Source organism: Adiantum capillus-veneris, chromosome 8 (assembly GCF_014529385.1).
Source record: "Adiantum capillus-veneris isolate H3 chromosome 8, ASM1452938v2, whole genome shotgun sequence".
NCBI lineage: Eukaryota > Viridiplantae > Streptophyta > Polypodiopsida > Polypodiales > Pteridaceae > Adiantum > Adiantum capillus-veneris.
The window spans coordinates 113,404,090-113,419,219 of NC_140938.1; the positions used below are offsets into that span (position 1 = coordinate 113,404,090).

The window sequence follows — 15,130 nt, forward strand, 5'->3', positions numbered from 1 at the left end:
TTATATTTTTGACAAGGGGGAGTTATTTTTAAGTTTTTTAGATGAAACTATTTAGTAATGGGATCACAAGTAGAGACATTCGTGTCTATAAAAGATTAGCAATTTCATTTTAAGAGACCACAATACCATATCAAATCCTAGTTATATCATCTTCTATTGAGAAAGAACCAATTTTCCAATGAGAAGTCAGAAAAAACTTCAAAACTTTGTTTTTAGAGATGTTTAAATGTCATGGGCGGCCATGATAGGAAAACATTGTTGGCCAGATAAATTTCCAAGCAAGGAGTATTTTGGGAAATTTGAAGAAATTGAAGGGTATTTTGGGAATTTTTGTTGAGGGGTATTCTGAGAATAACCACAAATTAGAGGGACATTTTGGTAACAGGAAATTCCTCTCTCTCTCTCTCTCTCTCTCTCTCTCTCTCTCTCTCTCTCTTTCTCTTTTGATTTATCACCTCCCTGAAATTAATATTGACGATGCAATGGCATGGCAATCACTTCCTCAAAGAATTGCTCAGCACATTATGATGTATACATTCAACTACAAGGTGGAGTGCCTTTACCTCCATGTGAAGGGTCGAAAATCATCAACCTACATCTGTAAGATTTCTATATTTTCAAAGATTTAAAGCCTAGCTTGACCATCCTAGCGCACAAGGGCCAGTACAAAATGGCATAGTTGGAGCACATGTCATTGGCAGAGACAAATGTGATGCACGATGCACAACCATCCGAATCCATGGGAATAACAAAGTGAGTGCAAGCTCCCACATCAAAGTCATCAGCAGGAGAGTGACATCATTGTAGAGAAAGACGAAAAGCCAGAGCCTCGAACGAGAAGCAGGGCCCAGGGGCTTGATACAGATCCTCTCATCCTCCATCTCAAGGACTTTTAGCGCTCCTTGTGCCATGACACTCAGCACAGAAGTGGCTCTAGTCCATCGCCTCCCTCCCTCCCTCCCTCTCTCTGCATTGGGTGTTGGGCTTGCCCGATGGAGATTCCAGTGAAGGTGTGTTGTAGGCAAAGGATGCAAGCACGGTAGTGCTAAGGCACGATAGGCCAAGATGGCATCGTAATGCAGAGCAGGACGCATGCAGGGTAGCGTTGAGGTGGGACAAAGCAAGCGGGTGACGGGACAGAGCAGGGGTGACGAGAGGGGCGTCACAATGCTCAGCAAGGCACACAGAGATGGAGAGGTGACATGACTGCAACACAAGGTAGGGTCAAGGCAACACGAGGTCGGGACAAGCAGGGAGGGGGAGAGATAGCCGTGAGGGTGTGTAGGAGCTTTTACACAGTGTAGAAGCTCCCAAATGCCACAAACAGCACTGATGCCTCCGCTTGCTTGTCCAGCCACCTTTGGCCAACGACTTGGGGCCTCTCTCTCTCTCTCCACATGGGCTGGCTGCTAACGATGAGCTTCAAGCAGGTACATGCAAGTGAAGGCCCAGGAAGCGCAGAGCTTGCGGCACAAACACAAGCTTCACAAGCTAAGATCTTGTCAAACAACGCCGAAGAAAATGAAGCAGCCCGCATGGGAGCCCAAACCCTAACAGACAAAGTGGAAGAGAAGGGATTGCCACTTCTCTCTCTCTCTCTCTCTCTCTCTCAGCAAGCCCCACGTTTTCTTTTTATAAAAATGACCCCTCTTTGGTTTGCTGTTGTAACCAGTCCGCGCTAGCGCGGAATGATTGCAGCAACAAACCAGGGAAGGGTAGGGTCATGCGTAGTGCTAAAAAAAAACTTTATTCCAAAAACTTGGCAAACCTACATATGTGATACAACACAGGTAAATTGACATAATTTGAAGGTTTTTACATAGAATTACACCAAATTTTTCAAATTTTGTAAGTTTTTTCACCTTCAAATATAAAATTTAGAGGTAAATTTCAAAATTTGTAGGTGGGATTACACTAAACCTAGGTTTTTTTCGAGCACTGGGACTCGTGCGGGTACGGTTGTTTCTTTTTTTTCTAAAGGTGACATAGACCAGGGAGCTATTGTAGCAGGCAGTACCACGCAAGGGATGTATGGTTTGCGGCAGGAGATCAATCTACTACGTGCCCTTAGGCAAATGATTGTGAGATGGCATAATATTGATTGTTGAGGATGGATGACAATACAGCCCCCACTGCAAATTGATAGCGAGCAATGCAAAGCTTTTTTATTTCCATGATTGTAGGGATTGGGGCATTAAATTGTAGAAACATACATTGGCATGTAGAAGAAACAATTGTGCTCTTGCGATGGTTTCTCTTGTTTACGTGTTGCTGCAAAGTATCTGGCAAGCTTTGGAAGCTTTAAATTTCCATGATGTGATTTAGGACTAAAAGATTCTTTAATCTTGGCGTGAATATCCTAGGACCATGGGTGTTTTCAGTAGTAGGAGCTTTTAAGAAATTGTTGTTTCATGACTTTACCTCTCCATCTAGGAGGCAAATGCACTTGAGACTTGGGCCTTTCCTGTGCAAAAGAACTTGCATTTGGCTCTAGATCCGATCGCTTCTATTTAATGATCGCTTCTGTTTAATGATCGCGAAAGTCTAGTTAGACAAGAAATTGTTCTCACGGAAAGTGGTTCCAGAAGCAACATGAGCAGGTCAAGCCAAGTGGAAAGGGAGGGCAACTCAAGGATGTTGCACTGCGAAGTTGAGAGGAGAGAGAGTGAGAGTGCGCTTGTTTCCGCTTGCTTTAGGAACTTGTTTTTTCTTGCTTACAAAAGTGGAGTTGTTTCAAGCTTTAGGAGGCTCTCATATGGCATTGTAGGCTTACGAGGTTGTGTGTTGACGTTTTTGCAAAATCTAGGTGCCAAATTGTTGGTGGGCTATTTTTGAGAGGAGGTATGCCACATGAAAATGAATTATATACGTTTCAAGTATGAAGAGACTGCGTGTGTCTCGAGTATTCAATTTTCATAATGCTTCTAAAATATCTTTTTCTGTCGATTAAGTGTCAGGTTCGTGGTAGTGAAAGTAATGTGCATGGCATAATAATTTTCTTTCACCATTGTTACTCTTATTTCAATTTGCTCAGATTTATCTTCCCTCGATTTTTTTTGCTCGGTGATTAGAAACCCCCCCACACACCTGTGACCCTTCAGAAGTGATTATTTCATGCATAAAAAGAGTCTGACCCGCAACTAATCATGATATAAAAATCCAATTTTGACAACATCCAACCATGCAAAGTTGATGCATCACATCTCCACTTCACCTCCTTAGCACATAGAGATAGTTTTGACGTATGCAGGTGGAAAGAAATCATAACCATGCATATGAGGCATCCATATCGATCCCTGAGTTTCCATAGATCATATGAAAACATTCCATCACCATAAACATGATGCAAAATAGCTCAGACCTTTAGGTCAACCATAAACCGTAAGTTCACACATATGCAAAAAACAAATTTTTTGTATTTTTGAGAATATGCAAAACATACAAATGAAATTATTTGACCTCAAACCAATGCATTAAACTCAGCTCCATAATATCACTTCACACATATGATACTCACACAACAAAAGATAACCCCAAAAAAAGACTACTTTAATCATATCTGCCTATGCGGTTCGGGATGTTTAACCATATACTCTCACATATGTTTATGGTCATCTAATAGTTGAAATAAACTCACCAAAACAAACCATAAAACATATAAAAACAGTTCGGTTAACTCACGCCATCATATGGTACCCCCCATTGGTAGCACTCATATACGTGTAGGTAAAACCGGTTATAGAACAATTAATAACTTGCATTCCCGAGGTGATAACGGAGACCTAAATTTATTTATCATCAAGTTTCATCAAGCTTTTCAATTGGTTAAGTTGGTTTTCCCATCCAATGAATCTATATAGTGGTTCTCCAAGGAGCCTAGAGTCAAAAAATTTGGTTGACTGGGCAACAAGCTGTTTTTTGACCATATCTTTTAGCTCGTGCATGTTTTTCACATGATACCAAAGAGAGAAAATGTTATAAATGATGTGTTTTATCTCTGGTATAAAGGGTGCGGGTTGATTCATAGCGATTTGTGATTTATGACCAACACAGTGATCCTACGGTCTCTATGATATGAAACGGAAAGCGCTTTTTATGCATGCACGTGACCATAAACACATCATGTGCATAAATCAGTGTTTTAAACATGATGAAATTATCAGGGGTCAAATTCATATGTACTCGGTTAATGCATACATGCACTCGTATGTGAAAAAACAATCACCAAGAGGGTGACTACTCAGAAAAACGACATAGAGAGAGAGAGAAAGAGAGAGATGATGGCTATGGAGTTTAAAGCTTCTCACCGTGCTTTAGAATCGATTAGGGGTTGTCGAAAGGCTTCTTGCTTTGTCGCAAGAGAGCGGTGATGAGAGCTACGTAGAGGTATTCACTACGAGAGCTTCCGAAGAGTGTGTGCACGAGAGAAAAGATAGTAAGCAAGTAGAGAGAGGGTGTCCTTCTTCTCGAGACAGAAGAGCTTATGGAGATGGTGATGAAGAGCTTGCACCACTTTGTATAATAGATACGTATAGCCTTATGATAGTAGACGCAACAAATGGCACAGAAAACTGAGCACTCTATGCCAATAATTTATAGGTTCTGCAGCTGCCCAGAGTGTGCCCCAAGTTGAAGGTAGGGCTATTGTCTTCCGCTTGGAATAGCTACATAGCTTTTGGGACTTTTCTAAAAACAAGGCTTTGCTTTTGGTGGTCAACTCTCCCACTTACCATTCAATTTTTACAGCAAAATTAGCCAATTGAACAGTACTTGGCCAGCTAATGGAAACCATAGCTAGACTATGTCGCACCGTAATGTCCCGACATAATTATGACTTTCCTATACTACCCTGGCGTATTTACGGTACCGCTTTTTATAAAAAAATATTTCTTGTAAAAATCCCGTCTAGTCTCGTTTTTGCTCCGGGTGATCATTTTTAAATGCGACGGAGACTAAAATTAATACTTTTATATTTAGGTCATCATAAAAAACACATTGTTTTTCAAAAACACCGAAAAGCACGAAAGACTAAAAATAGCTTAAAAAGAAAAAAAACTTAATTTTCTAAAATTAAACCACTACTTCCCCTCGTCCACTAGAATAAGAAAGCGGACTCGCTTTTCAATAAAAAACACTAAGAATTATGAAAGTCAAAAATGGAGTGAAAAGCTCTCAAATAGCAGATTTTTATAAAATTGAGCCATAGCTTCCCTAGAACACGTAGTTTAAGGATCCAACTTTGCTTTTTGGAAAAAAGCACCTAAAAGCATGAAAAAACTAAACATAGCAGATTTTTTCAAAACTGAACTAAACGTCCGTCTAACCTACTAGAACATGGAAACAACCTTGCTTTTTACTTTAGAACCTTCCAATACTGTCAATCAAGCATCTTAAGTCATAATTTGACAGAATAAATATTGATAACTATTTTTCTTAGTTTTAGAAGAGACCCAAAAATTGGGGATCTTACATCTTCTCACACTTGAAAAATTCGAGGTGTCCTCACCTCAACATGAAATCTAGATAATTTAGTCTCATTACATCATCAAGTTCCCAAGAGGCATCTTCCTGAGGATACGTTGACCATTTAACAAGGTGTTGAATAATGGTATGATTACATAGAGGCTTGGTTCTGCTCTGAAGTATTACTTCGGGGTATACTTCAAAAGTTCTGTCAGTAGATATAGATAATAGAAAATCATCAAGAAAATGTTGGGGATGAGGTACATACTTCTTGAGTAAGCTGACCTGAAAAACATCATGTACCTTTATGTGTAGGTAACAAGAGTCTGTAAGCTTGATCATTCATCCGCTCTATGATAACAAAAATTCCACAATATCTGGCACTTAACTTCTTACACTTACCCATTGATAAAGAACTACGTTTAGGTTTTACTCTCAGAAATACCATATCGCCCTCTTCAAAAATTCTGGCAGATCGTCTTAGGTCAGCATAACTCTTCTGCCTAACTTCAGCAGTCTTAATATCCTGTCGTCGTATAAGGTCGATTTGTAGTTGCATTTCATCCATCATTTCTTTGGATGCTTGAACTCGTATGAGAGGGTCTGTCCATATGAGTGGAGTAAGACACTCTTTTCCATACAATGCTTGAAAAGGAGACATTATAATTGAGCATTGGAATGATGAATTATACGCAAATTCAACCAAATACAAATATCTAGTCCATTTACTCTGCTCATGCATATAATAAGCTCTTAACATGACTTCAATGATTTGATTTGTTCTTTCTATCTGCCCATCAGTTTGAGGATGATAAGCAGTACTAAAGGCTAACTGGGTTCCTGTAGCTGAGAATAAGGCTTTCCAAAAATTTGAGGTGAACTTCGCATCACGATAAAAAATTATTCGTTGAGGTAAACCGTGATACATGAAAACACCTTTCATGAAGACTTGCGCTATATCCTTAGTTGTAAATGTTGTCTTGACTGGAAACAAATGGATCATCTTTGTAAGCATATCAACAACCACAAAAATAGAGTCATATCCCAGAGATGTAGGAAGTCCTTAATAAAATCCATGGATATGCATTCCCATTTCCTTTGTGGAGCATCAATAGGTTGAAGCTTACCAGGATCTCAAAATTCTTTCAGCTTTAATACATTGACATGTTAAACATCTTGTAACATAGTTCAACACATCACGCTTTAGTCCTTGCCAAAAGAAACTCTTTCTTACAGTAGAGTAAGTCTTAATGTATCCTTGATGTCCTGCTATAGGTTTATCATGAGCTTCCTCTAATATCTAAAGTTTTCTTCCACCTTGATTTGGAATACAAAGACGATTACCAAAGTAAAGGTCATCACCTTCAACATGAAAGCCTTTGATTTGCCTTTCTTGCTTCTTTGTGTGATTTTTTAAGTTCATCAAGTACTGGATTTTTAGGTACTATGGGTCATTAGTCATACCTCCTTGAATAAGGTCAATTAAAGAAGTAGTAGAGGTTGTGACAGCCGCTACAGTACTCTTCCTACTCAAAGCATCGACCCCAATATTTTTTCTTCCTAGGTTTATAATTTTTTAAAAATCATATTCACATAACAACTCCATCCATCTTTGTTGCCGCATACTAAGGTCGGATTTGGTGTAGATCCACTTCAAGCTTTTATGGTCAGTATGTAGTTCAAATCTCCTTCCAAGAAGATAATGTCATCATACTCCACATATTTGTGGATAGATTCATGGGGGAGAAGCTTCAACTTCGCCATTCGGTGAGTACTTTGTCCTTTGCATCGCTTGCAAGGAATTTCTTCATGATGTATACTCATAGATTTTTCCATGTCTTGGGGACTCTCCATTGTCACGAAGGCTATCCCACCCATTGACAAGTAGATTTTTTGGAAGTGCATAGCTTCATGACGTAGCTTGGAGGACTCTGTGAAGCCCTCGTCTCCAAAGGCCACATCAAGTTGTTGGATGAAGGCGAATACTTTGCTAGTAGCACCAAAGGTGCCATCATAGGTGAGAAAATAAATACTCTTTCCTCCCTCTTTGAGCTTCTTGAGCTTTTGGGACCTTCGCCATGCATGGTAAGATTTTTTATGTCCTCCCCTCTTGTATTCTCTAGGAGAATAGTCAGTGCTTTCTTCGAAAGAGGAGGAAGGTGAAGAAGAGGGAGAAGAGGGTGACTCTTTCTTACCCTTTTCTTCCTTTGTTTCCTCTCTTCCCTTTTGGAGTGACGAGAAGAAGAACTGTGGGTTGACAGTTTCCTCTTGGGAGGAGTTGGCGATCGTCTAGACCGCCCTCTTCGTGGAGTCACATCTTTAAAGGAACTAATGGATTCGCTTCTTTCTCCTTCTTTGGATTCCTCCTCTCTTATGGGAGAGAGTTTTCTTTTGGGAGTCTCGTCAAGAGGCCTCCTAAGCTCTTTCTTTTTTTGGAGAGGAAAGGAAATCCCATAAGCACAAAGTTGTTGCATAACTTCGGCTTGCAAAGCAGGGTTGCCCATAGCTTGTTGCAACCTAGTAACAAGATAATTAACAAACATGGGGGAATCACCATTAGCACCTTGATGTGAAAAATCAAAGTTTTAATATTCATTCTACTCTCTTGGTTATTGTCAGCTATGCTAATTAAACTTAAGTACAAAATTACTTTGTGCTTTGGTACCCTCGAAAACCTTAGTAGCTACTCTTCTTTACCTTTGAAAATTAGTTCTCAAGCAACCACACCCGTGGTTTAGACATTGTTGATTGCAAAGACAAGTGGAGAGGGTCGAACATTTCTCGGTTGATTATAGTTCCTGTTGAGCTTGCTAGTAGCTCAATAATGGTTAAGACAAAGGCAGCCAATAGACTCCATTATTAAGACTATAGTTCCCAACGATGTACCTCGAACTAAGTTCTTCTGAACCAAGATAATAGATCCCTGTCCCACTTACCCTATTGCAATAAACAGACAACATTTCATGGAAAACTTAAGGAATTCTCTTCTTAAGAAAGAAAAGAGAAACCAATAGCTCTGCTACCAATGTAATGGAAATGGCCCATGAAATTTGAGAATAGCGGAATTAAGAGAATTAGAGTGAGCATTTTTATGAGAATACTTTGAGAACATAGAGGGTGAACTTAATTAGCCGAAGCAACATAACCATTATACTTAATTAACTTGGCATGAAAAATACTTTTAAGAGAGAGAGAGAGAGAGAGAGAGAGAGAGAGAGAGAGAGAATTAGAGAACTTGACACAAGTTGACCAATTTATGTAGATCCGGTCCTCCCTCCAATAGGATTTTGTATTATAGACTCTCCCATAAAGAGAGACTTGGTATAATACAATATTTGTGTTACTTGTGAGCTTGGTGATGCTATGAAGATGGAAAGCTTCATGCATCACGAGCATAGCATAAAATTTGTAAAAGCATTAACTACCCCCGGCCTTGGTCCCAAGGCCTCAAACACCTTCAAAGGTGGAGAGAGCTAGCGGGGAATGAGGGTAGGGAAGAGGAAGAAGAAACATTCATAGGAGAAAGAAATAACTCCTCACTTATCATCACTCTTCTTGCTAGCATACATAATAGCATAGTAATGAAGATGGAAAATATGGCAAGCTTAAGCATTGAAGCATGGATCTTGGTTGCATTTGCATTCCATAGCCAAGAGTGTTGGCGTAGGCTCTCAACTTCTCAACAAGCTTGGAGAAGGAGATGGAGTTCTTCCACTTTCACCAAGTGAGAATGTGTGGAAAATGAGTGTGTAAGAGGGTGCATACCCCCAAGGACACCCCTTGCTTGCCTTGGTCGAACCCTCCTTGTATCTCAAGCTTGAAGCTCATTGGACCCCTCTAAGCCTAGCCAATTACATGCACAATTCATTTCAAGCAACATAGGTAGAATTAGGCCCAAGTGTCCTCCTTACCTCTTTGAGAGAGAGAACTTGAAAATATATAGATATTTGTTGAGTTGAACTAGAAGCTCATTGGACCCCTCTTTAGCCAAGCCAATAGGATTCAAAGAACACCACGTGGCTAAGCATAGGGAGAGCTTGACATGTGTCCATGTGCCCCTTGTGAAAGGGGGTGCCCTTTGGGTGAGTGGGAGGTTAAGTCAAAGATTCCCCTAACTTTGGGTCTTTCCCCCTCCTTTGTAGGGTCTCTTTTTGACTCAAGAACTTTACCCCCATGCATGTAAGCTTCTCAAGCACCTTTCTCATCAAGTATGACAAGCACCTCCAGCACCTTAGTCAGCAAGCACCTCAAGCTCCTTACTCATCAAGCATGACAAGCACCTCAATAACCTTAGTCAGCAATCACGACAAGCACCTCAAGCACCTTAGTCACCAAGCATGACAAGCACCTCAAGAACCTTAGTCACCAAGCATGACAAGCACCTCAAGCTTGGGCCGGGGTTCCCACCTCAAGTATAGCCCTAAGGTCTAAGGACTTTTAACACTAACCTTTGGAGGTCTTTAATGAAGCTAATCCTAGGGTCTTTTAAGCTCCATTAGATGCACATTGCTCTTGATAGACTATCTCCTTTTGGACCCATATTGAGATGTAACCATCTCTCCTCTTGGGTCCCTGCTGAGATAAGTCTAGAAGCACTTATTGCACATTGCTCTTTGATAGATTGTCTCCTTTTGGACCCCTATTGAGATGCAACCATTTCTCCTTTTGGTCCCCTGTTCAGATAGGTGCAGAGGCACATACCTATATCCTAACTCTTGTTCCCCTTTTATCTTCCCATATTAAATGATTCGTTTACTATGAGAAAATCATTTGGTAAAGCTAGATATTATATTCTATGACAAGTGCTGTTGGGGGATATGTGTTCAAGAGGTGAGCCGGGAAGTCGTGGGGCCTCTGGCTGTGAGAGGTGTGTGTGAGAGAGAACAATATATGCAGATAACTTCAATAACCATCATGAGCATAAATAGACCTTGAGTAAAGCTTAATCAATAATCAAAGTGGTCGTTAATAACACCATAACCTGGCTTACATTAGGGTTAAGAAGTCTAAGCACTACGATTAATTAAAAAAAAACTTTGATGGTCTTGATGATGGTGGTGTTGCTCTCTTTTCTTCCTTCAATTTCCATCTAGAGCTCTCGAAGCTCCCTCCTTTGTTTGCTCTCAAACGTTCTATAATTTACACCCTTTCTCTTCATGTCTTGCCAACCTCGAGCTTACTTCAATCCTTGCTTAGTCGAGAGAGATAGAGAGAGATATCCCATGCCTTCTTCTTTTCCTTGAAAATCCACTGTTTGATTGCCAAAAAGATTTTCCCTTAAGGGCTTGCTAGTCCTCTCCAAGGTTGAGAGAGAGAGAGAGAGAGAGAGAAGCTTCTCTTGTATATGCCTTTCAAGCTTGAGAGAGCTTCACCTCCCTCTCTTCGCATTCTTTCATGCCCTTTTGTTCCTCTCATCCTCGTTCATCTTTTGCTTCAAAACTTTGTCATGTAATCCAATCCTGCTTCAACCCTTCCCCCTTGCTTGCTTGCTTCCTAAGTTGACAAAGAGGGACGTCATCGAGAGAGAGCTTTGCCTCCCTCCCTTCTCCTACGTTTTCCTTCCTCCCTTTCTCTTCAACCACTCGACATACTCGTTCATGCCACAATTTGTTCATTCTTTCCCCCTCCTATTTTTAGGCTCTTTTTGTTTTGGTTGTCATGCCATCGTGACAAGGCACCTGAAGCCCAATGATGATGTGGTAGTCGGAGTGTCGAGTTGCGCAAAAAGAGGTGGGGCCAGAATCAAATAGGGGAGGCATGCAATGCTGAGGTATTTTTGCTTGATCGTCGGCACCATTTGAGCCTTGCGATGACGAGTGCAGCTGCTTTCTCTCTCCCCTAAGCTCGTCTCTGCCTCTGCACACCATCCTCTTTCTTTTTCTTCCCCTCCACACACATTAACCTTGGGCCGCCATTTGGTGGGCACTAATTTGGGTGGACAAACCCTTTTGGGCGGCCATACCCCTACATAATACACCCCTTTTGGCATACACATCGACCAAGGCATTGCTCAACACGGGATTTGGCATGCACACCGACCAAAGCATTGCTCGCACAATTTTCATTTTCAGCAGCCCTTGACTGACAATATGATCATGAGTTTTGTTACCCATATCCATGTCTTGGATAATGCCACATGCCCTCAAGATGCAAGTGTATGTGATTGCATTTCGTGGAAGCCCTTCTCTTGCACATCCGGTTAAAAGATCCAGAGCTTCTTTGCCACAACCATATTGCGCATTTCCAAATCACTATATTATGCATATATCTTGACCACGGTGTGCCAACCACAAGTCCACCCGCATACCCAGTTATCAATGCACTGCAAGAGATGAAACTCTGGACACAAGCTCTCTTTGGCTTTCTGCTGAAGTACACCCATTAGGCACATTCACAGACCAAGTCAATGCTACAGTATCATATTAGGCATACTTATTGGCTAAAGCATTGATGATCCTCACATTATGCATAGTACAAATCTCGATCAAAGTAGTGCCAAATACATTATTTGTTATGCATGTCAATCAAGGCATTCCAAAGCACTGTATTTGGCATACATTCAACATTAAACCTGCTTGTTATCAAGCCCTACCCATTGCACATTTAGTCTTCCAAGAAGCTTAACATCCCTTTGCTCTTTTTCTCATCACGTAAACGGAGCCGCACGATAGCGCTTATCTTGGAGATAATAAGCGCTTATAATTACCTTAACAAGATTAAGCGTATGCTACATAGGTAATAAGCATTGTGGAAGTTTTGCCAGGGACCTGCCTTGACCCTCCAAGTGGAGGCAAAGCTTGGAATGGACTGAGATGCGTAGTCAGCGTTGCTGAGCTAGCACACCCCAAACCCTTACTGGCGAGCTACAGACGCAAAAAGCAAAGCGCTGCCCAGTAGCACCTCCTACTCTCGAACAAGAAAGAGGGTTTTCCTTATTTCATCTTTTTTTTTTTTTTTGGCAAAACTCACAATTCGTGAGTGGATTGTATCAAACACGTCATAATAGGCCTCACAACGAGACGGTAAACATCCAGCTTGTAAACATTTGCACCTCAAGGATCGATCCGAGATTGAGGTTGGCTCCTTATTTCATTTCTTTTTCCAAACTCACAGTGGTGAGTAGATTATATTAGCAAAATCATAGAATTACACATTCTTGTCATGCTCGCCACGAGCCATGACATCTTCAACTGATCAATGATACATCGGCTGATAAGGGAGCCACCCTGATGATAATGGAAGGGTCCTCATCACTACCCAATCAGGTCAATCATCCATGGTCATGTTCCACTCATCAGAGTCCATTTGTTTCCCGATGGCAATGATAATCCCCTTGCTTTCTTGGATTATCTTCGTAAACTTAGCAACTTCCACGGTGTTCTCAAAGATCCTGTAGTTCCTTGATTTCCATACATGCTTAAAGTAGGAGAATCTCACAATTTGAGTTTTGATAAGTAGAGCATGGATCTTAAACACCTTCCCTCCTAGGAAGAGAGAGAAGGCCACAAAAATAATAGATAGGCTCAACATTCTTGGAGGGGCAGATCATATTATAATTGTGATCAACTCTAGCATCTTGATGTATCGTTCCAAAATTCTAATTGTTTTTGAAAGAAAGATGAATGAGCAATTTCTACTAGGGCAACAAGTGCCCACAAAAAAGGTACAAATTTTGGTAGATAATGGCTATTATTTTGGTGAAATACGCTCGATTTTTGGTTTGCTCGAAAAAACTTTCTCGGTGTTTGGTAAAACTCGTGTGTGGACTTCGATTGATTGCAAGGGATGTGTCAAACTCCAAGTGTGGGAGTTCGTTCAGTGAGGTTATGATTTGTGGTTAAGAGCTGAGATTCTCTCATGGATTATGGTTGTGATTTTTGTGTGGAAGCCGGTGTGGCTCATGGTTTTTTTTCTGGATACGGTTATGTTGCCAAAATTTTTGCATCCATGTTATGTTCTAAAGTGGTTATGCAGGATCGAGGGTGTTGCATAGGTCTTCTTCTTTTAGTTAAGCTCATTTACATGATTAGTTTGTCAGGGGTTGAATGACCTACACAGCTAACGCATCGAGGATTTTGCCTTGGCTTTTACTAAACACCCGGTGCTAGGCATCAAAGAGGCGTGGTGCTTAAACTGGTATGGTTGGCGTTGATACCCTACCATGTACTGGTACTTGGGGTCCTTTCAGAGCTCAATTTCATGGAGGGAGGCAAAGCGGCCTCAGCCTATGTCTGGCTCAGGTAGGTTGGAGGTGTCTTGGCTCGCTCCTGGTGAAGTGATATTCTCTTTGTCCGTAGTAGAGCGGAAGTGGATGGGTGGACCGGTAGATCCCTACACAGAGTCCAGTGCTCTGCTAGTTATAAACTTTTTGATGTTATGGTATACCCAGATTTTGTTATTGCATTAATACATGGTTGCCTGTTTCATTTAGACGGGGCATTTAAAGATTCTCTTTTGTCATTTTCTCATGTCTCTGGGCACTCTATTTCACCCTCCACTATATATTCTCTCTCTCTCTCTCTCTCTCTCTCTCTCTCTCTCTCTCTCTCTCTCTCTCTCTCTCTCTCTCTCTCTCTCTCTCTCTCTCTCTCTCTCTCTCTCTCTTCCCGCAATGCGGTGTACACATATATTCACCCTCCACAATGTTATATTTTTCTTGAGCACGTTTTCGTTCATAACACCATTCATGGGTAGCACTAGTTGCTTGGTCCCTCTCGATGCAGTTCGGCTCATGGCCTAAACTCCATGCTTGGTCGGGCGCTGAGAACTCCTTCCCTATGCAAATGCTTCCGCAACTTTGATGTATATTGAAAATTGTATAAAAGTGTAAATTGTAAATTTTGTGCGTAGACCCCCGAGTAGGGGTATCTCTCACGAAGACAGTGATGTGTATGCTTACAAGTGCAGGCATGGGTGATAAAGAAAATACGAAGGCCAATACAAGCAGGGAGATCTCGGAGTGTATGTTTTATGTTGTTATGAAGGCTTAAGTGTAGAGATTTCATGCTTGACGAAAAGGTTTTTACATGTGAAAAGGCTCTTAGGACATGCAAGGCAACTTGGGTAGAAGAATACATGTGGTCAGTGGTAAAAAGAAAAGTGTGTAAGAGACTCCACACCTCTGCATGAGGGAGGCCAAAAAGTCATAGTCTGTAATTTTTTTGCAAAATTGTTTTTTGTAAAAACAATGCAACATAGACAAGGAAAACGGTGTTTCGAGCATTTTTGCATCTTATACACATAGACAAATTCTGCACCGATTATGAGATATTAAGTTTTTGTGCTTTGCTATGTTTGGAGGACTGCAGACAGAATAGAGAAGGGGAGAGTTTTGGTTGTTGTATGCTCCATCGTAGCCCATCAATTGCAGAAGAAGCAAGCTCTAATTGTGTTACTTTCGGTGTTGTTCCCCCTCCCCTTTCTTCTCTTCTGCTTTGTTGCACGATTTTTTCGGGTGTGTGTAGGCAGGTGTGCCCCCCCGATGGTGTGATGTGCAAAGAGAGAGAGAGAGAGAGAGAGAGAGAGAGAGAGAGAGAGAGAGAGAGAGAGAGAGAGAGAGAGAGAGAGAGAGAGAGAGAGAGAGAGAGAGAGAGAGAGGTGATTGTGTGCAAGGGAAACAAGAAATTGATGTGTTTATGAGTGTATGGTAGATTGTGATTTGCAAGAG

The 15,130-nt window shown here is 41.2% G+C and overlaps 1 pseudogene; it reads right to left on the bottom strand.

The window, feature by feature from the left end:
• Window positions 1-502: 502 nt before the first annotated feature.
• LOC147452793 (uncharacterized) lies at window positions 503-6,031 on the bottom strand (annotated as a pseudogene).
• Between the last annotated feature and the right edge of the window lie 9,099 nt (window positions 6,032-15,130).